The sequence below is a fragment of the Rutilus rutilus genome, assembly GCF_951802725.1.
Source record: "Rutilus rutilus genome assembly, chromosome: 14".
Classification (NCBI taxonomy): domain Eukaryota; kingdom Metazoa; phylum Chordata; class Actinopteri; order Cypriniformes; family Leuciscidae; genus Rutilus; species Rutilus rutilus.
Window position 1 is genome coordinate 33,724,018 of NC_140219.1, and position 26,754 is coordinate 33,750,771.

Below are 26,754 nucleotides of genomic sequence, written 5' to 3' on the forward strand. Positions count from 1 at the left end.
AGTGCCCACTGGGTGTCAGAGCACACTCCACGAGAGGCGTTGCCTCGTCGTGGGCCTGGTCTAGTGGGGTATCCTTACAGGATATATGTATGGCGGCAGGCTGGGCCTCGCCGTCTACATTTATCAGGTTTTTATAACCTTGAGGTTCCCGCCTTGCAGGCTAAGCTGTTATCGGTGTGATTGAACACTGAGAATACAAGCGCAGTGCGTTGCTACGGTCTTACAGGAAGTATTACGTAAGACCCATATTCCCACATTAGTCAAGGTTGTCTTGTCTAAGTGACGTCATAATATTGCGTCTGCGGACGCAGCTATATATCGGAACGGAGAGTTCCTCCTCCCGTTCTAGGACTCTCTGTGAGTCCCTCTGGTGATTGTGCACTGTAAATCCTGGGCTTCGCCTCCAGGTTTATGGTTGTTAATCCCTGCACGCACGGCGTCTTACATTGGGTTCCCGCAGCGTCTTAGCTAAGACGCAGTACGAGAGAACTCTCGTAAGAGAACGTACTCGGTTACTAACGTAACCTCGGTTCTCTCTAGTAGAGGGAACGAGTACTGCGTTCCCTGCCGTGCGTACGATTCACTTTGGTTCGCTTCTTCGATGAAATAAATCAAGTGAGTCAGCCTTTTCGAGCTACCTTTATAGGGCTAGGCCACGCCCGCGTCGGCGGGAAGTGGCCTCATTGGTCTGATGTTGCATCAGCCTGCGCTCGATAGGCTTATGCATTTGCCGTAGAGCAGCCAATGAGCAAGCGAGCCGTCTTGCCTATGGCTGTATACTGCTGCAAATGCGTTTTACAAATATTAAAATTAAGGATAATTTTTTGCTTCAATATTCGTGAAAAGAGACTTTTCCCGCAGCGTCTTAGCTAAGACGCAGTACTCGTTCCCTCTACTAGAGAGAACCGAGGTTACGTTAGTAACCGAGTACGTTTTACTATAGTATTACTACAATATAACTGTAGTAAAACTATGGTATCAAAACCATGGTTTTTAAAAACCATGGTTTCCGCCAAAATACCACGGCTACTACGGTCGTAGTTTAACTACCGTTTTACTATAGTATTACTACAATATAACTGTAGTAAAACCATGGTATCAAAACCATGGTTTTTAAAAACCATGGTTTCCGCCAAAATACCACGGCTACTACGGTCGTAGTTAACTACAGTTTTACTATAGTAAAACCATGGTTAATTTTCGTAACAACAAACACATGGGGGGTGTGGACCTGTCCGATCAGCTCTTACAGTACTACACTGCACAACACAAAACAATGAAGTGGTACAGAAAGATCTTTCTACACTTCTTGGACATTGCTGCCACCAATGCTTTCCTTATCCACAAAGAGCTATGTGGTAACATGACCCATAAACAGTTCATGGAACAGCTTATTGCAGAGCTCTGTGGTGTGTCACAGAAAGTAGCACCAAAACAAACCAGTAGTGACCATGTGCCGGTTCCAGGAGCTGAGCTGGGCTCAGATGCAAAGAACATTTGCACAGTTGGTCGCAAGATCTGTGTGCTTTGCAAAGGACAGCTTGGTAAAAGGCAGGACACACCTTGGAAATGCCAGGCATGTAATGTTCACTTGTGTCTTCAGCTGAACAGGAACTGTTTTCAAAAATGGTACCAAGACATGTAACTATATTCTATCTGCCTTTATTTTAGTTTATTTTGCTCATTTTGCATTATTTTCCTTTATTTTGCTTAGAGCCCGCATCAACGGGGCATAAGCATTTACTGTGAGATACCTGCAAATTTAGAACATTTAGTTCCTCCACATAGAGGAATTACAATAAAACAGATTGAAAAACAAAACCTTTGAATCTCCTCTACTTTGATCAGGCTGCCTCACTTGATGGCTCATTAGCCAGTGGGGGAGTGTCTGTCACACCCCTGGTCTGAATCTCATTAATATTGATGGGCCATTACCCCTCTGACAAAAAAACACATCATTTTGAAGCCAGAACTCGAAGCGACAACATTCATTAGTCAAAAGTCTTATTCACACATATTTAGTATGTGTTTTGTGGTCTTATTTCAGCAACTTTCATTTTATTTTTTCAAATAACCACGCATAAACATTATTCTCTTAAAAATACAAAGATTTACAAGCATGTTGATCAGATATTATGGTAGCCCTGTTTGTGCTATATAGAGTGAATTTACACCTTTGCCATTAATATGTTTATAAATAACTGAAAAAAGCACACAAATGTCAGAGCATGTCAGAACACCTCCAGGGCCCAGAAAACCCCTCAGACCCCAGAGGGTTAAAGGGTTAGTTCACCCAAAAATTAAAATTCTGTCAGTAATTACTCACCCTCATGTTGTTCCAACCGCGTAAGACCTTCGTTCATCTTCGGAACACAAATTAAGATATTTTTGATGAAATCTGAGCCATGTTTCATGGCTTCCAGTGTGACCGAAACTTGCTGGCCCAGAAAAGTTATTAAAGAGATCGTTAATATAGTCCAAGTGACTCCAGTGGCTCAATCTTAAGTATATCAAGCGACGAGAATACTTTTTGTGCGCAAAAACAAACAAAAATAACGACTTTATTCCACTATTCATTTCCTTCTCTCTGGATGTCTAGTTGGTTTGCGTAGTGTTTTTGCGCAGCGCGTCTGTGTTACACGTCACCACGTAGGCTCACTATTGGCCGACGCCGGTCATGTGTGTGTTGCGTGATGACGTGCAACACAGACGCGCAGCGCAAACACACTACGAGGCCCAGAGAGAAGGAAATGAAAAGTGGAATAAAGTCGTTATTTTTGTTTGTTTTTGCGCACAAAAAGTATTCTCGTCGCATGATAAACTTAATGTAGTGCCACTGTAGTTACTTGGACTATTTTAACGATGTTTTAATAACTATTCTGGGCCGGCGAGTTTCGGTCACACTGGAAGCCTATGGAGGAGTCAAAATTCTGTCAGATTTCATCAAAAATATCTTAATTTGTGTTCCGAAGATGAACGAAAGACTTACATGGTTGGAACAACATGAGGGTGAGTAATTACTGACAGAATTTTCATTTTTGGGTGAACTAACCCTTTAATGAAGGAACAGTATTCTAAAGTGTTACTATAACATGCAAATAGAGACATTTGACTGAAGAAACATGAAGACAAACACATGATAGCAATATCTTAGGTATTTTCATAAGAATGATGTATGTCTTTAAAGGGATAGTTCACCAAAAAAAGGAAAATTAGCCCCTGATTTATTCACCCTCAAGCCATCCTAGGTGTATATGACATTCTTCTTTCAGATGAATACAATCAGAGTTATTTTAAAAAATGTCCTGGCTCTTCCAAGCTTTATAATGGCAGTGAATGGCTAGAGAAAATTTGAAGCCCAAAAAAGTGCACCCATCCATGATACTCCAGGGGGTTAATAAAGGCCTTCTGAAGTGAAGCCATGTGTTTGTGTAAGGAAAATACCCATATTTATAACTTTATAATCTAAAATAACTAGCTTCAGCCAGACGACCGACCATACACATCGATTTACGGTGGAAGACTAACCCCTGACTCGACGCACAACGTATATATATTATAGAAGAGGAGCTTCAGTTTGTTGCACAACCCTATTTGTTTAAACCACGAAAGGCGTCTAAGCTTACGATACTCCTACATTCTACATCATACATGTGTCACAGGTTACTCTTGTGGCGCAAGTCAATTTGCTTAGTATGCGTACGATCGTCTGGCGGAAGCTAGTTATTTTAGATTATAAAGTTATAAATATGGGTATTTTTCAAAAACCCATGTCTTTGCTTCCTTAAGCCTTTATTAACCCTCAGACGGTCCTCGGTCATTTCTGACCGATAAATTTTCTGTTTTGAATTTCTAAAAATCACAGCTTCATCGGAATGTTATGAAACTTGGTGACTTTTATGGCATTAGGTATGTGAATACAAAAAAAAAATTGAGGTCATGATCCGAGCATGCTAAGTGGTCGTAAAAAAAATAGTGACGATTTTGGTCTTTGGTCAAAAATGACCGACCCATAGGAAATGAATGGGAAATTGACAAAAAAAAAATAATTCTCCGAATTTTTGTGTGTACAATCTACAAATCGGCCTCAATCCTAAAAAAAAGTACACCGTTGTAAAGGGGTGACACTCTACAACATCAAGAGTACAAAAAAGACACACCCACCCACACACACACACATACACACACACTTTTATACACATAAACACCAATAAATTTTGATTACAAAAAATCTGTTTTGAATTTTTAAAAATCACAGCTTCATTGGAATGTTCCGAAACTTGGTGACTTGTATGGCATTAGGTATGTGCACGCACAAAAAAATTTAGGTCATGATTCGAGCATGCTAAGTGGTCGTAAAAAAAATAGTCACACTTGTGGTCTTCGGTCAAAAATGACCCCCATAGAAAATGAATGGGAAATTGAAAATAAATAAAAATAATAATAATATAAAAAAAAAGACGTAATATTATTTTACAAAAAGTGTTATAATTGAATGAATTGCATTTTTTGTTACAAATTCTGTACAAAAAAAAAAGTAAATGTGTCCATAAACAGCTGGGGAATTCACATGCCTCTCCATAGAGAACTGTAGATGCCATCTAGTGGTTACACCATGCTCCTACGCTTTCTCTCCATACTCTCACCAGATGGTGCTAATCTGCTTCAAACATTTTTTTTTTGAAGGCCTAGACTCTATATTAAACTAAAATACTGGTTAATTTTTTTTTTTTTTTAAATACATATATTTATATAAATTTTTAAATTATTTTCAATGGCAAAAATAGACCATAAATATTGCATCAATATTAATAAATTCAATAAAATGATCTCAAAATACTAAATTAAAAAGAATAAATATTATAGAACAAAAATAAATTGCATTGGTTTTACTAGGATGGAGGAAGTTTCATTTTTAGGCCTCCGGTCACTTCTGACCGGGAAGGCCCAGGATGTGACTCCGAAACGAAGACCGTCTGAGGGTTAACCCACTGGAGCAATGTGGAGTATTTTTTTTTATCATGAATGGATGCACTTTTTTGGGTTTTACATTTTTTCCAGCCATTCACTGCCATCATAAAACTTGGAGGAGCCAGAACATTTATATTAATTATGTGTGAGTAAATCATGGGCTAATTTTCATTTTTGGGTGAACTAACCCATTAATGCAATGCTAATCAACATAGCCTGTATTATACAATTTTATAAAATAATATATTCTCACACATGAAACCACAGAAGTAATTTCAAGTCATTTAGATTTTTGAAGCAAAACATGAAACATATTAAACTCATAAATTGTAGTTTTTGACGGTATGCTAAGCAAACATTACTAGCTTTCCCTGTTGTCAAGAGAAAATGTTTTATTACTAATCTTTAAAAGTAAGTCCAGGTAAGATCATTTGAATGTTTTTATTTGAATAATTTCATAATTGAAAGTAAAGAAGGTTAAGTGAAAGGTCCGATAAAAAAGAGATGTAGTATGAATAAAAAATAAAAATAAATAGAAATTAAGTGGGGTATGGTTAACGTTAAATTAAATGCTCTTTTTTTTCGTTCTACCGAAAATGTGCTGGGAGCCTACTATTGCTTTTACATGCATCTGATTGACAGACAAATCATGCGATCTTATTTCACTGTTGTTGAGGGTTTTTCAGCTTTGTACAAAGTTTGCTTTGTACATTTAGTTTAACTGTATTGTTAAAAAAGGGCAAGCTTTACCTTTCAATTGAACTGTGTTAATGTTTTCAAGACACTTACATTGTTCTTGCTCCGTCCAAGCAATAACGGTGTCCATGTTATGAGCCGAGTTTTTTTTTTTTTATTTACTTCAACTGCTCAATGCTCTGGTATTATCAATGGGATGACCCATTTCAGGAGTTGCCACAATTACATTTTAAAATCAGAATATGAGCATAGCTCACTTATATTCAATAAAATATTGAAACGTTAGCAATACGGATTCTAAACACGAGCACCAGTGATTGAATGTCGAAGTGTCACTGGTGCGGTCCAGGGGCGGACTCGGATGACCAGCCACCCCAGACTTAGACACCACAGGTCCGCAACAGATGGACAACGCAGACAAGAGATCATTTCAAAGGAATAACAATCTTTATTGAACACAATATATCAATGAGCACAAGCGTGATAGACTTCAGTGTCCTCTAGGTCTTCTTCAGCTACGGGTAGGTACTGATCTAACGTCGCAGTTTTGCCCTGACGGCGACTTCACCAATGATACGGCTCACTTCAGGACTCGGACAGTGAGTATGCAGGTAAGGATGCTTCTCAGTCAAGAGTACTTGCGTCGATACACAGTAGTGAGTGAGCGAACTTGGAGGGTCACTTCACCAGTGATGCGGCATACTTCGGGACTCAGACGGTAAGTAGGAAGGTAAGGATTCTTCTCAGTACAGGCTACTTTCATCAGTGCACAGTAGTGGGACAATGATTCAAAAGCTTACTTCACCAGCGATGCTGCATACTTCCAGACTCAGACAGTAAGTAGGAAGGTAAGGATTCTTCTCAGTACAGGCTACTTTCGTCAGTGCACAGTAGTGGGACAATGATTCAAAAGCTTACTTCACCAGCGATGCTGCATACTTCCAGGACTCAGACGGTGAGTAGACAGGTAAGGGTTCTTCTTAGTACAGGATACTTTCGTCGGTGCACAGTAGTGAGACAGTGGTTTAAAAGCTTACTTCACCAGCGATACTGCATACTTCCAGGACTCAGACGGTGAGTAGACAGGTAACGGTTCTTCTTAGTACAGGATACTTTCGTCGGTGCACAGTAGTGAGACAGTGGTTTAAAAGCTTACTTCACCAGCGATGCTGCATACTTCCAGACTCAGACGGTGAGTAGGAAGGTAAGAATTCTTCTCAGTACAGGATACTTTCGTCAGTACACAGTAGTGGGACAATGATTCAAAAGCTTACTTCACCAGCAATGCTGCATACTTCCAGGACTCAGACGGTGAGTAGACAGGTAAGGGTTCTTCTTAGTAATAGACACTTTCGCCTGGGCACATTAGTGAGAGAGTAAGTTAATGGGCGGCTTCGCCAGCAATGCTGTATATCTTCGTAGCTCAGACGGTAAGTACGAAGGTAAGGATTTTTCCACAGCAATATGTTCCTTCCTAGAGCTCGCAAACAAAGAGAAAGTGGATTAAGAGGAGGTTTCAACGAGGCATTATAGTACTCAGAGCTCAGACGGCCCGAGAGAGGATAACACAGGAAGATACTTAACCAACTCAGCTGTATCACTCTGCGATTCTAATGGAGAGCAGGTATAATAACTTTTCACAAACGTGTAAGCAGGGGTTGGGGCCGCTTCTCAGCAAAAGCACACCGCACTCGTGTTCACTTCAAATCCACAGCAATGAATCAATGTGTATCAATAAGGCAAAAGCACTGCTATTCACTCACACGATAGGGCTGATCAGAGGCCTCAATCCATTCGTTACACTCTCGTGGGGGATATTCAATCCTCAGTTCCTCTTCAGCACACTCTGAAACACATAGCTTCCCCAACAGTCAGATTTACATTCATTGCATCCTCTTCAAGCTTTTCGAATGTTTGTACGTTTGTAAGAAATCAATTCACTTAACTTTCTCTCTCCCTTCACAGCGCAGATCCAATCGATAAATCAGTCCAGCAGATTCCCACAGACGAACTCTGATCCAGCAGGCTTCAATGGGCGGCTTTCACCCCAACGAGACTTCAACGGGAGACCTTCACACCCAAACAACTTCCCCGAGCAAGCTTGTGCCCAGAACTGCTCCAAGAAAACCACCTGCACCCAGAAACTTCTCTGAATGGCCCTTTTATCTTTGGCTTGTGAAGCAGGAAGCCTGTGTAAACGCCGCTCCGCTCTCTCTCGCACCTGCAGTGCATTAGCGCTAATCAGGCCGGACAATGTTTCTGCCACACCCGGAACCGGGCACCCGTGACAAAAGCGCGGTTTGAACGCCCCGCCCCCCAGCTGAACTGGAAGTTTTGATTGGTTTTGCAGTCAGACCTGTCTGTTATTGGCTGAAGCGCAGGGCTGAGGGCTCAGCCTCCACCTCACGCAGTCGTTTGAAAAGTGTTTGTGAAATGTAAGCTCGCTCTGTTGCTCCGTCGGCACCTTTGTCAAAGTACTCTGTACTTTTGGTGAAAAATAAATGTAGCGAAGTTGAATACTTTATTTTAATTCTACTCAAGTAAAAGTAAAAGTACCACAATTTAATTATACTCAAGAAAGTAGAAAAAATCTAAACATCTACTCAAGTACTGTAACGAAAGTATTTGTAATTAGTTACTTTCCACCACTGGAATTAATGAACTGAATACAAATCACAAAAACAGTCCAAACACAAACAGAAACGTGACAGTAATACTGTAAAAAATTATTGCAATCAAAAATTACATTTATTTATATTTCATAAGTGAATGTTTAGCATCATTACTCCAGTCTTTAGTGTCACATGATTAGGCCCGGAGTGGGACTCATTTTCAGCCCTGGAGTTTCATGCCTTAGACCGACCGTTGATTAACATGAAACCAACATGCATCCCAGAACATTTTGTGAATGATTTACTGTCTTGTGTTGTGTCTTTTAATACTATTATCTTTTGATACTATTATTTCTTTGATACTATGTATTTTATTATAGAACCAACGGTCAATGTAACCTCACCTATACCATGTTTGGTCTCTATAAATTGGTGCTTTGAAGATCAGAATGATTGTATACATGATATGCCGATAGCTGCGCAACATATTAGTATTACAAGAATCTTTCTTAGTTTCGTCATCAGAAACCAATCCAGCTGCCATTGCAAATGAGCACGCTTAGGACAAAGAATCATAAATCAACCACAGAGGAATCTTCTCGCTGGGAAATTCCACCCTTCTCATTGGTCAAGCAAACCCGGAGAGGTGGGGCCTTCATTAGAGACAATCCACAGTGACCCTCCTCTCTCTTCTTCTGGCCTCTACTGCTGCTTCTTCAGGTTGATCTCCCCATGTCCCAGGCTGGGCTCTTCGACGGGGTGGCTTCGGCCACCAGAAGCAGACTCAGGTCCGTCTGCACTGATGGTCATCCATCCGTGTGGTCTCCTTAGTCTGCTTCCCGCCAAGAACACCTCCATGCGGCTCCTCCCCTCGGGCCTTCACCGGCCCTGAGCAGGAGTAGGTCGCAGGAGGGCGGCGCTGCCCGTCTCCGCCCCTTAGACTGCCACGCCAGCCTAAGCAGCACCCTTGAGACGGGCAGCTTGGTCGGCGATGTGGTTGAGGACTGCGCCCAACAGTCTTCGATCACTCCAGAAGCGGACTGAGGCTTCTGCACTGACGACCATCCGTCCGTGTGGTCTCCTTAGTCTGCTTCCCGCCGACGCCGCCTCCATGCGGCTCCTCCCTTGAGCCTTCACCACCCCGAGCATGAGGAGGTCGCTGGAGGCTGGCACCGCCTGTCTCTGCCCCTTAGCCGGCTAACACCTGGCTAAGCAGCACTCCTGAGACGGGCAGCTTGGAGTTAGGGCTCAGTTCTTTCAGGAGCTGGTAGCAGGACCACTCCTTCCCCCGGTGGAGGGCTGGGGGAGAATCTTGTTCAAAAAGAACTGATGCTCTTTCTCTGAGCCCCAAGAGGCTGTGGATGACAGCACGCGCCGCCCATGGGCCACGCTCCTCTCATCCCCCTCTGTCGCCAGACCCCTGCCAGAGCACGCCCCCGTGGGATGCTGGTCCTCCCCTGGCCTCCTCTGGCAGGATGCGGTTAATGACCGTGCCCCCGCACAGGGCCGCTATGCCACCCTCGCCTGGGCCGGTCATTCCGCCTCGCTGCACCACCGACGGTACGTCTGTGGTTCGAATGACCCTGCTGGCGCAGTTTCTGGAGGTCTGGCTAGAGCTTTCCAGACTGTCCCGCTGGGTCGCGAGAACCATCAGGCTCGGCTACGCGATTCAGTTAGCGCTGTCTCCTCCCCGCTTCAGGGGAGTCCGCTTCACTATGGTCAGTGGCAATGCCCCTGTCATGAGAGCGGAGGTCGCCACCCTACTGGCGAAGGGTGCGATCGAGTCCCTCCAACCGAAATGAAGTCCGGCTTCTACAGCCCCTACTTCATTGTACCGAAGAAATCCGGTGGGTTACGGCCAATCCTCGACCTGCGCGTATTAAACCACTCCCTTCACAGGCTGCCGTTCAAGATGCTCACGGCCAAACGCATCCTCCAGTGCGTGCGGCCCCAGGATTGGTTTGCAGCGATCGACCTGAATGACGCCTACTTCCATGTCTCCATTTTTCCTCGGCACAGACCGTTCCTACGGTTTGCTTTTGAGAGGTGGGCATACCAGTACGCGGTTCTCCCATTCGGGCTAGCCCTGTCTCCTCGCGTCTTCACGAAAGTCGTTGAGGCAGCCCTTGTTCCCCTCCAGGAACACGGGGTTCGCATCCTGAATTATCTCGACGACTGGCTAATCCTAGCTCACTCTCGAGACCAGGTTTGCGAACACAGGGACCTAGTGCTCCGGCACCTAGCTTGTCTGGGCCTTCGGGTTAACTGGGAGAAGAGCAAACTCTGCCCCGTGCAGAGGATCTCTTTTCTCGGTATGGAGATCGACTCGGTCGCCATGTGCGCGCAGCTTACGAGCGAGCGCGCGCAGTCACTGCTGACTTGTCTTCGCCAATTCAAGGACAAGAGTGAGGTGGGCATGGCAACACGGCACGCTCCAAGTCCCAGTGACTCCAGCCTGCCGTCAGACCTTCACACCGTGGTCGAACCTCAGTTTTCTATGGGCCGGAGTGTCCTTAGAACGAGTTTCTCGGCATGTTGTTGTATCAACAGATGCCTCCACCACAGGCTGGGGCGCCATGTGCAATGGACATGCTGCCGCGGGCTCCTGGACAGGACCCCAGCGCCTTTGGCATGTCAATTGCCTCGAGTTGCTGGCTGCACGTCTCGCCCTGCACCGCTTCCGTGCGTTGCTCAAGGGTCAGCACGTACTAGTCCGATCAGACAATACCGCGACAGTAGCGTACATCAACCATCAAGGTGGTCTGCGCTCCCGCCGTATGTCGCAACTCGCTCGCCACCTCCTCATATGGAGTCAGAAGCATCTGAGGTCGCTTCGAGCCATTTATATCCCGGGAGACCTGAACCAGGCAGCCGACGAGCTGTCTCGGCTTCGGCCTCTCACTGGAGAATGGAGACTCCATCCCCAGTCGATCCAGCTGATTTGGGATCAGTTCGGGGACGCACAGGTAGACCTGTTTGCCTCCCACGACTCGTCCCACTGCAACCTGTATTATTCCCTGACCGAGGGCACGCTCGGCACGGATGCACTGGCGCACAGCTGGCCGCGGGGCCTACGCAAGTATGCGTTTCCCCCAGTGAGCCTCCTTGCGCAGACCTTGCGCAAGATCAGGGAGGACGAGGAGCAGGTCATTTTGGTTGCCCCGTATTGGCACAACCGGACCTGGTTCTCAGAACTGGTACTCCTCGCGACAGCACCTCCCTGGCTAATTCCCTTGAGGAAGGACCTGCTTTCTCAGGGACGGGGAACCCTATGGCACCCTCGTCCCGATCTTTGGAACCTCGACGTGTGGCTCCTGGACGGAACGAGGCAGGTTTGAGTACACTACCACCAGCGGTGGTGGATACCATCACTTCCGCTAGAGCATCGTCCACGAGACATGCCTACGCGTTGAAGTGGAACCTCTTCGTCAACTGGTGTTCTTCTAAACATCAAGAACCCACGAAATGCCCGATCAGTGTCGTGCTTTCCTTCTTGCAAGAAGGGTTGGAGCAAAGGCTGTCTCCCTTCACCCTGAAAGTGTATGTTGCCGCCATTGCCGCACATCACGACGCAGTTGATGGTAAGTCTCTGGAAGAGCACGACCTGATCATCAGGTTCCTGAGGGGAGTGGGGGAACGGATTCTGACAACTGTTTTTCTTTTTGCCGTCGGATTCTGTTCCCCCCATATTTCTGACACACTGAGGTTCTTATATTTATCAAATTGATGCTGTTTAAGCTCCATACACTCACAAAAATAGAATCAACATTTTTTAAGCCATTACATCAACACCTCTCATAATGGGAGTGGGGGAACGGATTCCGACAGCTGTTTTTTTGCCGTCGGATTCCGTTCCCCCTATGTTTCTTACACAATAAGGTTGTAATATTTATTAAATTGTAGCATTTTGCTAGCCTCAATAGCCTAGTGGTCAGTCCCCTGACAATGTTTTTTTTTTAGCTTTGGGGCGACCCGAGTTCAAGTCCCGGGTCATTGAACTTTCTTGATACTATACTTTCCTATCATAATAAAAGGCAAAAAATATATTCTTTAAACCGTTGCAAGTTAAGCTCCATCCACACACAAAATAGAATCAGCATTTTTTAAGCCATTACATCAACACCTCTCATAATGGGAGTTGGGGAACGGATTTCGATAGCTGAACTATTTGCCGTCGGATTCTGTTCCCCCCATATTTCTGACACACTGAGGTTCTTATATTTATCAAATTGATGCTGTTTAAGCTCTATACACTCACAAAAATAGAATCAGCATTTTTTAGGCCATTACATCAACACCTCTCATAATGGGAGTGGGGGAACGGATTCCGACAGCTGTTTTTTTGCCGTCGGATTCCGTTCCCCCTATGTTTCTTACACAATAAGGTTCTAATATTTGTTAAATTGTAGCATTTTGCTAGCCTCAATAGCCTAGTGGTCAGTCCCCTGACAATATTTTTTTTAGCTTTGGGGCGACCCGAGTTCAAGTCCCGGGTCATCGAACTTTCTTGATACTATACTTTCCTATCATAATAAAAGGCAAAAAATATATTCTTGAAACTGTTGCAAGTTAAGCTCCATCCACACACAAAATAGAATCAGCATTTTTTTAAGCCATTACATAAACACCTCTCATAATGGGAGTGGGGGAACGGATTCTGACAACTGTTTTTCTTTTTGCCGTCGGATTCTGTTCCCCCCATATTTCTGACACACTGAGGTTCTTATATTTTTCAAATTGATGCTGTTTAAGCTCCATACACTCACAAAAATGGAATCAGCATTTTTTAAGCCATTACATCAACACCTCTCATAATGGGAGTGGGGGAACGGATTTCGACAGCTGAACTATTTGCCGTCGGATTCCGTTCCCCCTATGTTTCTTACATAATAAGGTTCTAATATTTATCAAATTGAAGGAAGTTACTAGTCTCAATAGCTTAGTTGTCAGTACCCTGACAATATTTTTTTTTTAGCTTTGGGCAACCCGAGTTCAAGTCCAGGGTCGTCGAACTTTCTTGATACTATACTTTCCTATAATAATAAAAGGCAAAAAATATGTGCTTTAAACTGATACAAGTTAAGCTCCATCCACACACAAAATAGAATCAGCATTTTTTAAGCCATTACATCAACACCTCTCATAATGGGAGTGGGGGAACAGATTTCGATAGCTGAACTATTTGCCGTCGGATTCCGTTCCCCCTATGTTTCTAACACAATAAGGTTCTAATATTTATCAAATTGAAGAAAGTTACTAGCCTCAATAGCCTAGTGGTCAGTCCCCTGACAATATTTTTTTTTAGCTTTGGGGCGACCCGAGTTCAAGTCCCGGGTCATCGAACTTTCTTGATACTATACTTTCCTATCATAATAAATGGCAAAAAATATATTCTTTAAACTGATGCAAGTTAAGCTCCATCCACACACAAAATAGAATCAGCATTTTTTAAGTCATTACATCAACACTTCTCATAATGGGAGTGGGGGAACGGATTCCGACAGCTGTTTTTTTGCCGTCTGATTCCGTTCCCCCTATGTTTCTTACACAATAAGGTTCTAATATTTATTAAATTGTAACATTTTGCCAGCCTCAATAGCCTAGTGGTCAGTCCCCTGACAATATTTTTTTTTAGCTTTGGGGCGACCCGAGTTCAAGTCCCGGGTCATCGAACTTTCTTGATACTATACTTTCCTATCATAATAAAAGGCAAAAAATATATTCTTTAAACTGTTGCAAGTTAAGCTCCATCCACACACAAAATAGAATCAGCATTTTTTAAGCCATTACATCAACACCTCTCATAATGGGAGTGGGGGAACGGATTCTGACAACTATTTTTCTTTTTGCCGTCGGATTCTGTTCCACCCCATATTTCTGACACACTGAGGTTCTTATATTTATCAAATTGATGCTGTTTAAGCTCCATACACTCACAAAAATGGAATCAGCATTTTTTTAAGCCATTACATCAACACCTCTCATAATGGGAGTGGGGGAACGGATTTCGACAGCTGAACTATTTGCTGTCGGATTCCGTTCCCCCTATGTTTCTAACACAATAAGGTTCTAATATTTATCAAATTGAAGTAAGTTACTAGTCTCAATAGCCTTGTTGTCAGTAACCTGACAATATTTTTTTTAGCTTTGGGCAACCCGAGTTCAAGTCCAGGGTCGTCGAACTTTCTTGATACTATACTTTCCTATCATAATAAAAGGCAAAAAATATATTCTTTAAACTGATGCAAGTTAAGCTCCATCCACACACAAAATAGAATCAGCATTTTTTTAAGTCATTACATCAACACCTCTCATAATGGGAGTGGGGGAACGGATTCCGACAGCTGTTTTTTTGCCGTCGGATTCCGTTCCCCCTATGTTTCTTACACAATAAGGTTCTAATATTTATTAAATTGTAACATTTTGCTAGCCTCAATAGCCTAGTTGTCAGTCCCCTGACAATATTTTTTTTTAGCTTTGGGGCGACCCGAGTTCAAGTCCCGGGTCATCGAACTTTCTTGATACTATACTTTCCTATCATAATAAAAGGCAAAAAATATATTCTTTAAACTGTTGCAAGTTAAGCTCCATCCACACACAAAATAGAATCAGCATTTTTTAAGCCATTACATCAACACCTCTCATAATGGGAGTGGGGGAACGGATTTCGACAGCTGAACTATTTGCCGTCGGATTCCGTTCCCCCTATGTTTCTAACACAATAAGGTTCTAATATTTATCAAATTGAAGGAAGTTACTAGTCTCAATAGCCTAGTTGTAAGTACCCTGACAATATTTTTTTTAGCTTTGGGCAACCCGAGTTCAAGTCCAGGGTCGTCGAACTTTCTTGATACTATACTTTCCTATCATAATAAAAGGCAAAAAATATGTGCTTTAAACTGTTGCAAGTTAAGCTCCATCCACACACAAAATAGAATCAGCATTTTTTAAGCCATTACATCAACACCTCTCATAATGGGAGTGGGGGAACGGATTCCGACAGCTGTTTTTTTGCCGTCGGATTCCGTTCCCCCTATGTTTCTTACACAATAAGGTTCTAATATTTATTAAATTGTAGCATTTTGCTACCCTCAATAGCCTAGTGGTCAGTCCCCTGACAATATTTTTTTTTAGCTTTGGGGCGACCCGAGTTCAAGTCCCGGGTCGTCGAACTTTCTTGATACTATACTTTCCTATAAAAGGCAAAACATATATTCTTTAAGCTGTTGCAAGTTAAGCTCCATCCACACACAAAATAGAATCAGCATTCACTGCATGAAAAGTGGGATTTTCGACAGTTACCGGCGCTGTAGATTGTCGTGGAAGTTCAGGTTTACGACTGCAAACGGCAATTTACAGGCAACACTGCAAACTGTCGGAAATTGTCGGAAATTGACGTGGGACTTGCTTGCCCCGTGACCCCCCTCCCTCTAATGCTTTAACATGTAAATGAGACTGCTGTGAGCTTTACAAATGCAAATGAGGGTAGCAGGGGGAGTTTTATCCCAGGTGACTCAAAGGTATTAACTTAATTCTAAAAAAAATACATTATTTATATATAACGCAAAATTAAAAACAGCCAAGGCTGACCAAAGTGCTGTACAGGGCAATAGATAAAATGCAGGGCAGAAACAGGACAATAAAAAAACAAAAACAATAGTTGTGTTAAGGGGTATTAAAAGTTTTCAAGGATGTTTTGAAGATGGAAACTGAGGAAGCTAGTCTGATATAGAGGGGTAGACTGTTCCAAAGTTTTGGGCCTGCAGTCGCAAAAGTGCAGTCGCCTCGTTTTTTAAGTCTGGATCTGGGCACGATGAGAAGACAGTGATCACTGGATCTCAAAGTACGAGATGGAGTGTACGGGCAGAGGAGATTGGTCAGATATTGGGGGGCCGGTTTGTTAAGAGCTTTATACACAAATAGTAAAAATTTTAAATCAATCCTGAATGTGACCGGTAGCCTGTGGAGTTTGAATAAAATAGGGGTGATCGACTCATATTTGCGTGTCCCGGTGAGAAGTCTAGCCGCTGCGTTTTGAACTAGCTGTAGACGAGAGAGAGAGGCCTGAGATAGCCCATAATAAAGTGAGTTACAATAGTCTAAGGCCATCCTTAAAAATATTCTTGTTTACCGTAACCCGACCGACCCTGTCAGTTTAGTAGCCTACCGACCCAATTATTTATTTTTTCCCCCTTTTAGTCTGACCGACTTGCCGGCTGAAACTTGTGTTAAGACCGACCGCTTTTTTGTAACTCTTCAAACAACTAATATAAATGCAATAAAATAATATTAGTTATTAAGTATTGTGAATATAAATTCCATAGGCCTGCATACAAACATAAGCTATAGCAGTGTGATTTTTTTTTTTTTCAAAATAAGAGATTTTTGTTTAACAGTAACACCAGTGACACAGATCCAGGGGACCACTACTTTCATTATAAATTTTATAATATGTATTCTGCATTTTTTTATATATATCATTTACATAATATATTTGATAGTTATACATTATTGTATTTTAAATGGTGTAAAAATCTGTTATTGACCTCAAAATAAAGCATTTTCCCTCTGTACATGACTGTGGGGACGAGCACTTCTGTGGTGCTTGAAATTCTATATAATTCATAAAAATCAAATATTGCCACATTGATGGCTCAAGAGGGTGTAATTGTTCAAATAACATATTGTTTTATTTTAAAATGTAAAGAAATTGTAACCCTAAAGTGTTTTTTAAGTGTAATATTTCTGTAAAGGCTAGGGACAGAAAAATGGACATTTTCATAGAATGACCCTCTTACATTTTAGCTTAAATTGATATATTTAATGAAAGTAGCTAGATTAGTTACTATGTGTCATTAGCAATAGCCAATGTTATGTAAAAAAGACACAAAACCATTTATTTCAACAATTAATTTCAATCAGGCTTTGCCACAAAGGTAAAATGTGCATTCCATGCAAACAGCATCACAATCTCTTAGAGCCCAACCACTGTGCATAATACAACTGTTCACGAACAGAAGATTGTATTTGACTCATGCTGCATACACATACGCAATGACAAGAATTATGCCTACTGTACATATAGAGTTACAACTACGATTAGAGTTGTTTACATAAAATGTACCTCGTTTCTATTTTGCATAAAAAAATTTTGTGGCCCCTTTAAGAAATCCCTCTCTTCTCGCGATACTATTCACTTGTGCTGGACGCGTGCGCGCGACCAGAGAACGGCAGCCATTTTTCATTGTTCAGGAGAGCTCCATGACGGTGCGTGCATCGATCGGATTCTGTGTTATACGTAGTGATGGCAAAATGAGGCTTCCTGAATCACTGAGACCTTGCAGGCCATTGCTTCAGCTAAAGGTTCATTACTCGAAGCTTCATTCAGCATCGCTCACTGGTGACACCTAGCTACTGTGCAAAGAAATAGCAGACAAATTCATTCATTCTGAACCAGTGTCACGGGCGCGCCTTCCCCCGGCAAATAAATATACATATTTATTTGTATATTTACATTAAAAATAAATATTTTTATTTAGACCTAATTTTATATAAAATATATATTTTTATAAAAAATATATATTTTATAAAAATACTTTTATAAATAAAAATATTTATTTTTAATGTAAATATACAAATAAATATGTATATTTATTTGTATATTTATATTTAAATATATATTTTATAAAAATATTTTTTTATAAATAAAAATATGTATTTATTTTGTACTCACTGTTGATGTCTGTAACCTTTCATTCGCAATAATAAAAAGACATGATCAGACATTTGTCCATTACTGTGTATAATATAAAATATGTAGCCTATCTTTCTATGAACAACAACAGTGACACCGTGTTGAGTGCAGTGCTTATGTTTGAGGGAGTGTAATAAAGTACATTTATTCATTTAGCAGATTATAGATAACAGATTAAAGTAAACTGCAACAGAATAGTCCGGAAGGAAGGATTACAATAGATTTTTTATTGAGAAACAGAATTATTTCAAGTGTGTTGGGGTTTAGACGATTCTTCTTCTCGGACAAAATCTCTCCAGCCTTGGAAAAGATCATTTCACAAGGACCAGAGGATGCAGGGGAACATAAAAATGCCAGTGCCAGCTGGTATAAATGAGGATACTGATGCTTCTTTTGAGCCCAGACAGGGGAGGATTGCCTCTTTCTTGCTGGCTCCATTACCAGGAAAAAGGAAGAGTCACAAAAAGCAAACAAATCCAAAAGGGCAATCCAAATAAAAAAGCAATCCAGTCCAGATGCAAAAATCCAGAGCAATCCAAATAATCTTATCTAATTAATATAACAAGACTATAATATAGCTAGGCCTACTATAATAATAAACTACTATAACTATTCTAACCTAATAATGTAATAATATAGGCCTACAGCCCTCACATATGACACAATAACGACAATGACAATGATAGTTTTCTAACTCTCTGACTCTCTGACACTACTACAACTCCTGACAACACCCACAAGGAGGCGCGAGTTTCGAATCCTTTTATCCGGAAGCGACACTCAGACCGAACCGATGACGTATTTACACAAACCGAGGCCTCGTTTGTCATTAGTCACGTGATTTTCACGTTAACAACACAAGCCTCGAATCGCGGCTTCATCTGGCACGCCCACTTTTTCTCGACACAAGCTCTGACACCTCGGTTCAAATGTCACATCACTAGTTATACGTTCTTCTTTCTTGGTAAATATTACTCCAATATCTTTAATATGCACAAATAAGTTGTGAAGCGAAGTTAAAAGAACATTTGATGTGTACATTTTTGTTTATAGATTTATTTGGAGCGCATGTGTGACGAGTGAACCTCGTGGTGATCGGTCGGTAAAGCATTGGGTATGTACGTTTCATGGTTTATGGGGGAAATTACTGATGGCATGTTTATTTGATAAATCTGTTAATGAGTTGAATCTTATATTCTGTGATTATACAGTATAACTTTATGGTTAAATGCATATTTCTGGTTCCGCATGGCATGATTAAACATGGGTTGTGGCTTTGTTAAAGTGCTTTTATTTCTCTTGTAACTTAGGCCTAAGTTACCTCAGCCACTGCTATTCCAGTTTGTGTTATCGTATTTAATTGTAGCCTAACATATTTTGGTTTGGAGAAATCAATTTAAATCTGACCAGTTGCAGTGTATTACACTGCATTTCAGTTTGAATTAAGTATTCTGTGGATTTGGGCATTGATCCACTGGTTAAGCTTTTTGTGACATTTGGATGTCATCTTCAAATTTACTGTAAACTGTTTCTACAATTTCTTTTTTTTTTTTTTCGTTTAACTAGTGAAATCTTTTTTTTTTTCTTGTGAAATCTCTTCGAACAAGGCAAACTTTTTTCTTAATCAGACTTTTATCTGTTTAATTGTGCTTCCATTGACCGCTGTCACTTATTTTAAACAGCAGTCAGAATAAAACCCCAATTTCAAAAAGCATAGTTTGCTTCCGGTGTGTATTTCTGCAATTTCACCCGGTTGCATTTTTTCTCCTTTGTTCAATTTTACTGTGACTTATGTTGTTCTTATTAATTTTACTGTGACTTATGTTGTTCTTATTAATATCACTCTCAATTAATTGTTTTCCAGCTGCCTTTAAGACATATTACACGACAGTGCGCAGGAGCTTCAGGTACAAACAACCAGATCTTGCATTGCAGGCGGAAGCTGTGGTGAATTCAGCTCGGAGTCGAGCGAGAAGAAATACGGTAAGATTTATTAGATTAGGTTCGGTTTTGGTCAATGTGACTATTTTTCAGGTGCATTAATAGATGTGTGTTGTCCATACGCAGTGCATTGCGCAGTATTGATTGTCTTTATTGGTTTTAACAGCTGCTAAAAGCGAGACAGAGTGTGCTAGCTGAGGATGAGGTGGGCCTTCGGAAGTGTGCTACCATAGACCTGATGTCTGATGAGGAAGACGGCATCGTCGGCGGGGTGTCTGGATGGATTGTGCGACCTCCGTCCTGTCGCAGCCAGGAGCTCACCGAGCTCTGTGCTACGCTGCAGTCGAGATTAGAGGCGACTCCAAAGTACAGGGCAACGCACCACAGACGTCTGCAAAATGGACCGAATTCAGACAGAATGCCGCTAGTTACCTGCAGCTGTATTTTGTCAGGCCTTGTGAAATGTAAGAATATTCTGTTTTTCATGATTTCATCATAAAGCAAGAGGTCATGGGATTGATGGCTATTATGTTTAATAATTGTAAATAATCCTGTAATTTACAGGAAGCAGTATGCCATCTTCACAACTCTGAGACAAATTGTGGGCGCTACAAACTGGATCAAGGTAAAAAAAAAAAAAAAAGAATCTTACATTCTTTTATTTTTTTACTTTCATAAAAACTTACAAACATTTTAAAGGTAAGATTCAAAGAATATGCTTTCATTCTCTTGTATAAGAAAATAAATCCGTTATAGTTTACGATATCATACATTTTGTTTCCATAGAGTAACCTCGCCTCATAACGAGGGCGTAACCTCACATTTACTCAGAGCTATGTCTGCAAGTCCAGATTTTCATGACGCTGATCATGACGACATTGTAAGCAACTTTTACTATTTTCTCCTTGTTTCATTTTACTGTGACTTGCGTTGTTTTTATTCATATCACTCTCATTTAATTGTTTTCCAGCTGCCTGTAAGACATACTACGAGACAGTACGCAGGAGCTTCAGGTACAAACAACCAGATCTGGCATTGCAGGCCGAAGCTGTGAAGAGTTCAGCTCGGAGTCGAGCGAGAAGAAAGAGGGTAAGATTTTTAGTCAATGTGACTATTTTTCACGTGCATTAATAGATGTTTTGTGTCCATACACAGTGCATCACAGTACTGATTGTCTGTATTGGTTGTTTTTACAGCTGCTAGAAGCGAGACGGTGTGCTAGGTGAGGATGACGTGGGCATTTGGAAGTGCGCCACCATAGATCTGATGTCCGATGAAGTTCAACCACCAGCCAGGAGCTCACAGAGCTCTGTGCTTCGCTGCAGTCGAGATTAGAGGCGACTCCTAAATACAGGGCAACGCACCACAGACGTTTTCAAAGTGGATCGAATTCAGAGAGAACGCCGCTGGTCACCTACAGCTCCGAAGATGAAAACAGACACTGAGCTTCCAATTTGTTGTGTGTGCAGATGATCTATGCTTTGTACATAGGTGTATATTGTTTTGTTTTTGTGCTAATAAAGCTCTTTCTTTGAATAAACAGCATGTCCCTGGCAAATTTTCCTTTCCTTTATAAATTCATGTCCTTGATGGTAATAGTGTAGTCCATAGGTTAACAATGACATGAATATACCACAGAATAGCATATTATTATTTATATGAATATTATAATTTTTTGAATTTATAATGAGCGAGGGTGACCAATAGTAACAGATCTGCCAACCAATCACGAGTGATTTTTCTTGTTTAAACCACATGGGTTCAACCAATAGTGAGTGAGGAAATTCAAGCCTTTCTCTGACGGGAGCTGCTATTCATATGGTAATTAGAGCCATTCACACCTCCGGCGCGAGCGTTCTGCATACGTCATGGTTCGTTTCCGACAATATTCGGCACAGACGAACGCGACGTTCACAGGCTGTAAATTGTCGTTAACTGCCGAAAATTAGGGAGATTTACGGCCGTTTACGGGGTCGGAAATCCCAATTTTCATGCAGTGATTTTTTAAGCCATTACATCAACACCTCTCATAATGGGAGTGGGGGAACGGATTCCGACAGCTGTTTTTTTGCCGTCGGATTCCGTTCCCCCTATGTTTCTTACACAATAAGGTTCTAATATTTATTAAATTGTAGCATTTTGCTAGCCTCAATAGCCTAGTGGTCAGTCCCCTGACAATATTTTTTTTTAGCTTTGGGGCGACCCGAGTTCAAGTCCCGGGTCGTCGAACTTTCTTGATACTATACTTTCCTATCATAATAAAAGGCAAAAAATATATTCTTTAAGCTGTTGCAAGTTAAGCTCCATCCACACACAAAATAGAATCAGCATTTTTTAAGCCATTACATCAACACCTCTCATAATGGGAGTGGGGGAACGGATTCTGACAACTGTTTTTCTTTTTGCCGTCGGATTCTGTTCCCCCCATATTTCTGACACACTGAGGTTCTTATATTTATCAAACTGATGCTGTTTAAGCTCCATACACTCACAAAAATAGAATCAGCATTTTTTAAGCCATTACAACAACACCTCTCATAATGGGAGTGGGGGAACGGATTTCGACAGCTGAACTATTTGCCGTCGGATTCCGTTCCCCCTATGTTTCTTACACAATAAGGTTCTAATATTTATCAAATTGAAGGAAGTTACTAGTCTCAATAGCCTAGTTGTCAGTACGCTGACAACATTTTTTTTAGCTTTGGGCAACCCGCGTTCAAGTCCAGGGTCATCGAACTTTCTTGATACTATACTTTCCTATCATAATAAAAGGCAAAAAATATGTTCTGTAAACTGATGCAAGTTAAGCTCCATCCACACACAAAATAGAATCAGCATTTTTTAAGTCATTACATCAACACCTCTCATAATGGGAGTGGGGGAACGGATTCCGACAGCTGTTTTTTTGCCATCGGATTCCGTTCCCCCTATGTTTCTTACACAATAAGGTTCTAATATTTATTAAATTGTACCATTTTGCTAGCCTCAATAGCCTAGTGGTCAGTCCCCTGACAATATTTTTTTTTAGCTTTGGGGCGACCCGAGTTCAAGTCCCGGGTCATCGAACTTTCTTGATACTATACTTTCCTATCATAATAAAAGGCAAAAAATATATTCTTTAAACTGATGCAAGTTAAGCTCCATCCCAACACAAAATAGAATAAGCATTTTTTTTTTAAATCATTACATCAACACCTCTCATAATGGGAGTGGGGGAACGGATTCTGACAGCTGTTTTTTTGCCGTCGGATTCCGTACCCCCTATGTTTCTTACACAATAAGGTTCTAATATTTATTAAATTGTAACATTTTGCTAGCCTCAATAGCCTAGTGGTCAGTCCCCTGACAATATTTTTTTTTTGCTTTGGGGCGACCCAAGTTCAAGTCCCGGGTCATCGAACTTTCTTGATACTATACTTTCCTATCATAATAAAAGGCAAAAAATATATTCTTTAAACTGTTGCAAGTTAAGCTCCATCCACACACAAAATAGAATCAGCATTTTTTAAGCCATTACATCAACACCTCTCATAATGGGAGTGGGGGAACGGATTCTGACAACTGTTTTTCTTTTTGCCGTCGGATTCTGTTCCACCCATATTTCCGACACACTGAGGTTCTTATATTTATCAAACTGATGCTGTTTAAGCTCCATACACTCACAAAAATAGAATCAGCATTTTTTAAGCCATTACATCAACACCTCTCATAATGGGAGTGGGGGAACGGATTTCGACAGCTGAACTATTTGCCGTCGGATTCCGTTCCCCCTATGTTTCTTACACAATAAGGTTCTAATATTTATCAAATTAAAGTAAGTTACTAGTCTCAATAGCCTAGTTGTCAGTACCCTGACAATATTTTTTTTAGCTTTGGGCAACCCGCGTTCAAGTCCAGGGTCATCGAACTTTCTTGATACTATACTTTCCTATCATAATAAAAGGCAAAACATATGTTCTTTAAACTGATGCAAGTTAAGCTCCATCCACACACAAAATAGAATCAGCATTTTTTAAGTCATTACATCAACACCTCTCATAATGAGAGTGGGGGAACGGATTCCGACAGCTGTTTTTTTTCCGTCGGATTCCGTTCCCCCTATGTTTCTTACACAATAAGGTTCTAATATTTATCAAATTAAAGGAAGTTACTAGCCTCAATAGCCTAGTGGTCAGTCCCCTGACAATACTTTTTTTTAGCTTTGGGGCGACCCGAGTTCAAGTCCCGGGTCATCAAACTTTCTTGATACTATACTTTCCTATCATAATAAAAGGCAAAAAATATATTCTTTAAACTGTTGCAAGTTAAGCTCCATCACACACAAAATAGAATCAGCATTTTTTAAGCCATTACATCAACACCTCTCATAATGGGAGTGGGGGAACGGATTCTGACAACTCTTTTTCTTTTTGCCGTCGGATTCTGTTCCCCCCATATTTCTGACACACTGAGGTTCTTATATTTATCAAACTGATGCTGTTTAAGCTCCATACACTCACAAAAATAGAATCCGCATTTTTTAAGCCATTACATCAACACCTCTCATAATGGGAGTGGGGGAACGGATTTCAACAGCTGAACTATTTGCCGTCGGATTCCGTTCCCCCTATGTTTCTTACACAATAAGGTTCTAATATTTATCAAATTGAAGGAAGTTACTAGTCTCAATAGCCTAGTTGTCAGTACCCTGATAATATTTTTTTTAGCTTTGGGCAACCTGAGTTCAAGTCCAGGGTCGTCGAACTTTCTTGATACTATACTTTGCTATCATAATAAAAGGCAAAAAATATATTCTTTAAACTGATGCAAGTTAAGCTCCATCCACACACAAAATAGAATAAGCATTTTTTTTTTAAATCATTACATCAACACCTCTCATAATGGGAGTGGGGGAACGGATTCTGACAGCTGTTTTTTTGCCGTCGGATTCCGTTCCCCCTATGTTTCTTACACAATAAGGTTCTAATATTTATTAAATTGTAGCATTTTGTTAGCCTCAATAGCCTAGTGGTCAGTCCCCTGACAATATTTTTTTTTAGCTTTGGGGCGACCCGAGTTCAAGTCCCGGGTCATCGAACTTTCTTGATACTATACTTTCCTATCATAATAAAAGGCAAAAAAATATATTCTTTAAACTGTTGCAAGTTAAGCTCCATCCACACACAAAATAGAATCAGCATTTTTTAAGCCATTACATCAACACCTCTCATAATGGGAGTGGGGGAACGGATTCTGACAACTGTTTTTCTTTTTGCCGTCGGATTCTGTTCCCCCCATATTTCTGACACACTGAGGTTCTTATATTTATCAAACTGATGCTGTTTAAGCTCCATACACTCACAAAAATAGAATCAGCATTTTTTAAGCCATTACATCAACACCTCTCATAATGGGAGTGGGGGAACGGATTTCGACAGCTGAACTATTTGCCGTCGGATTCCGTTCCCCCTATGTTTCTTACACAATAAGGTTCTAATATTTATCAAATTAAAGTAAGTTACTAGTCTCAATAGCCTAGTTGTCAGTACCCTGACAATATTTTTTTTAGCTTTGGGCAACCCGCGTTCAAGTCCAGGGTCATCGAACTTTCTTGATACTATACTTTCCTATCATAATAAAAGGCAAAAAATATATTCTTTAAACTGATGCAAGTTAAGCTCCATCCACACAAAAAATAGAATCAGCATTTTTTAAGTCATTACATCAACACCTCTCATAATTGGATTGGGGGAACGGATTCCGACAGCTGTTTTTTTGCCGTCGGATTCCGTTCCCCCTATGTTTCTTACACAATAAGGTTCTAATATTTATCAAATTGAAGGAAGTTACTATCCTCAATAGCCTAGTGGTCAGTCCCCTGACAATACTTTTTTTTTGCTTTGGGGCGACCCGAGTTCAAGTCCCGGGTCATCGAACTTTCTTGATACTATACTTTCCTATCATAATAAAAGGCAAAAAATATATTCTTTAAACTATTGCAAGTTAAGCTCCATCACACACAAAATAGAATCAGCATTTTTTAAGCCATTACATCAACACCTCTCATAATGGGAGTGGGGGAACGGATTCTGACAACTCTTTTTCTTTTTGCCGTCGGATTCTGTTCCCCCCATATTTCTGACACACTGAGGTTCTTATATTTATCAAACTGATGCTGTTTAAGCTCCATACACTCACAAAAATAGAATCCGCATTTTTTAAGCCATTACATCAACACCTCTCATAATGGGAGTGGGGGAACGGATTTCGACAGCTGAACTATTTGCCGTCGGATTCCGTTCCCCCTATGTTTCTTACACAATAAGGTTCTAATATTTATCAAATTGAAGGAATTTACTAGTGTCAATAGCCTAGTTGTCAGTACCCTGATAATATTTTTTTTAGCTTTGGGCAACCCGAGTTCAAGTCCAGGGTCGTCGAACTTTCTTGATACTATACTTTCCTATCATAATAAAAGGCAAAAAATATATTCTTTAAACTGATGCAAGTTAAGCTCCATCCACACACAAAATAGAATAAGCATTTTTTTTTTAAATCATTACATCACATAAGCAAACTATAAATTCTAGGTTGAGATTATTACAATACAAGTGGCTTATGCGTGTTTATGTCACTCCTGTTAAATTAAACCAATTCAATCCAAATATCCCAGACATATGTGCAAAGTGTGGAGAGGAAAAGGGAACATTGTTCCATTGTATTTGGGATTGTAGAGAAATTAGAACATTTTGGGGAGTAATAAAGCAAACTGTGAATGATATTATTTCTAAAGATCTTCCT

General features: G+C 40.9%; 1 long non-coding RNA gene across 1 annotated transcript; it reads left to right on the top strand.

Annotated features, from left to right (window-relative positions):
- The first annotated feature begins 20,057 nt into the window (after positions 1-20,057).
- On the top strand, positions 20,058-21,413 carry LOC311303536. Its single transcript, XR_014629778.1, has 5 exons — positions 20,058-20,438; positions 20,539-20,599; positions 20,761-20,854; positions 20,945-21,063; positions 21,171-21,413. It is a non-coding gene; the product is annotated as an uncharacterized lncRNA (long non-coding RNA).
- The last annotated feature ends 5,341 nt before the right edge of the window (positions 21,414-26,754 follow it).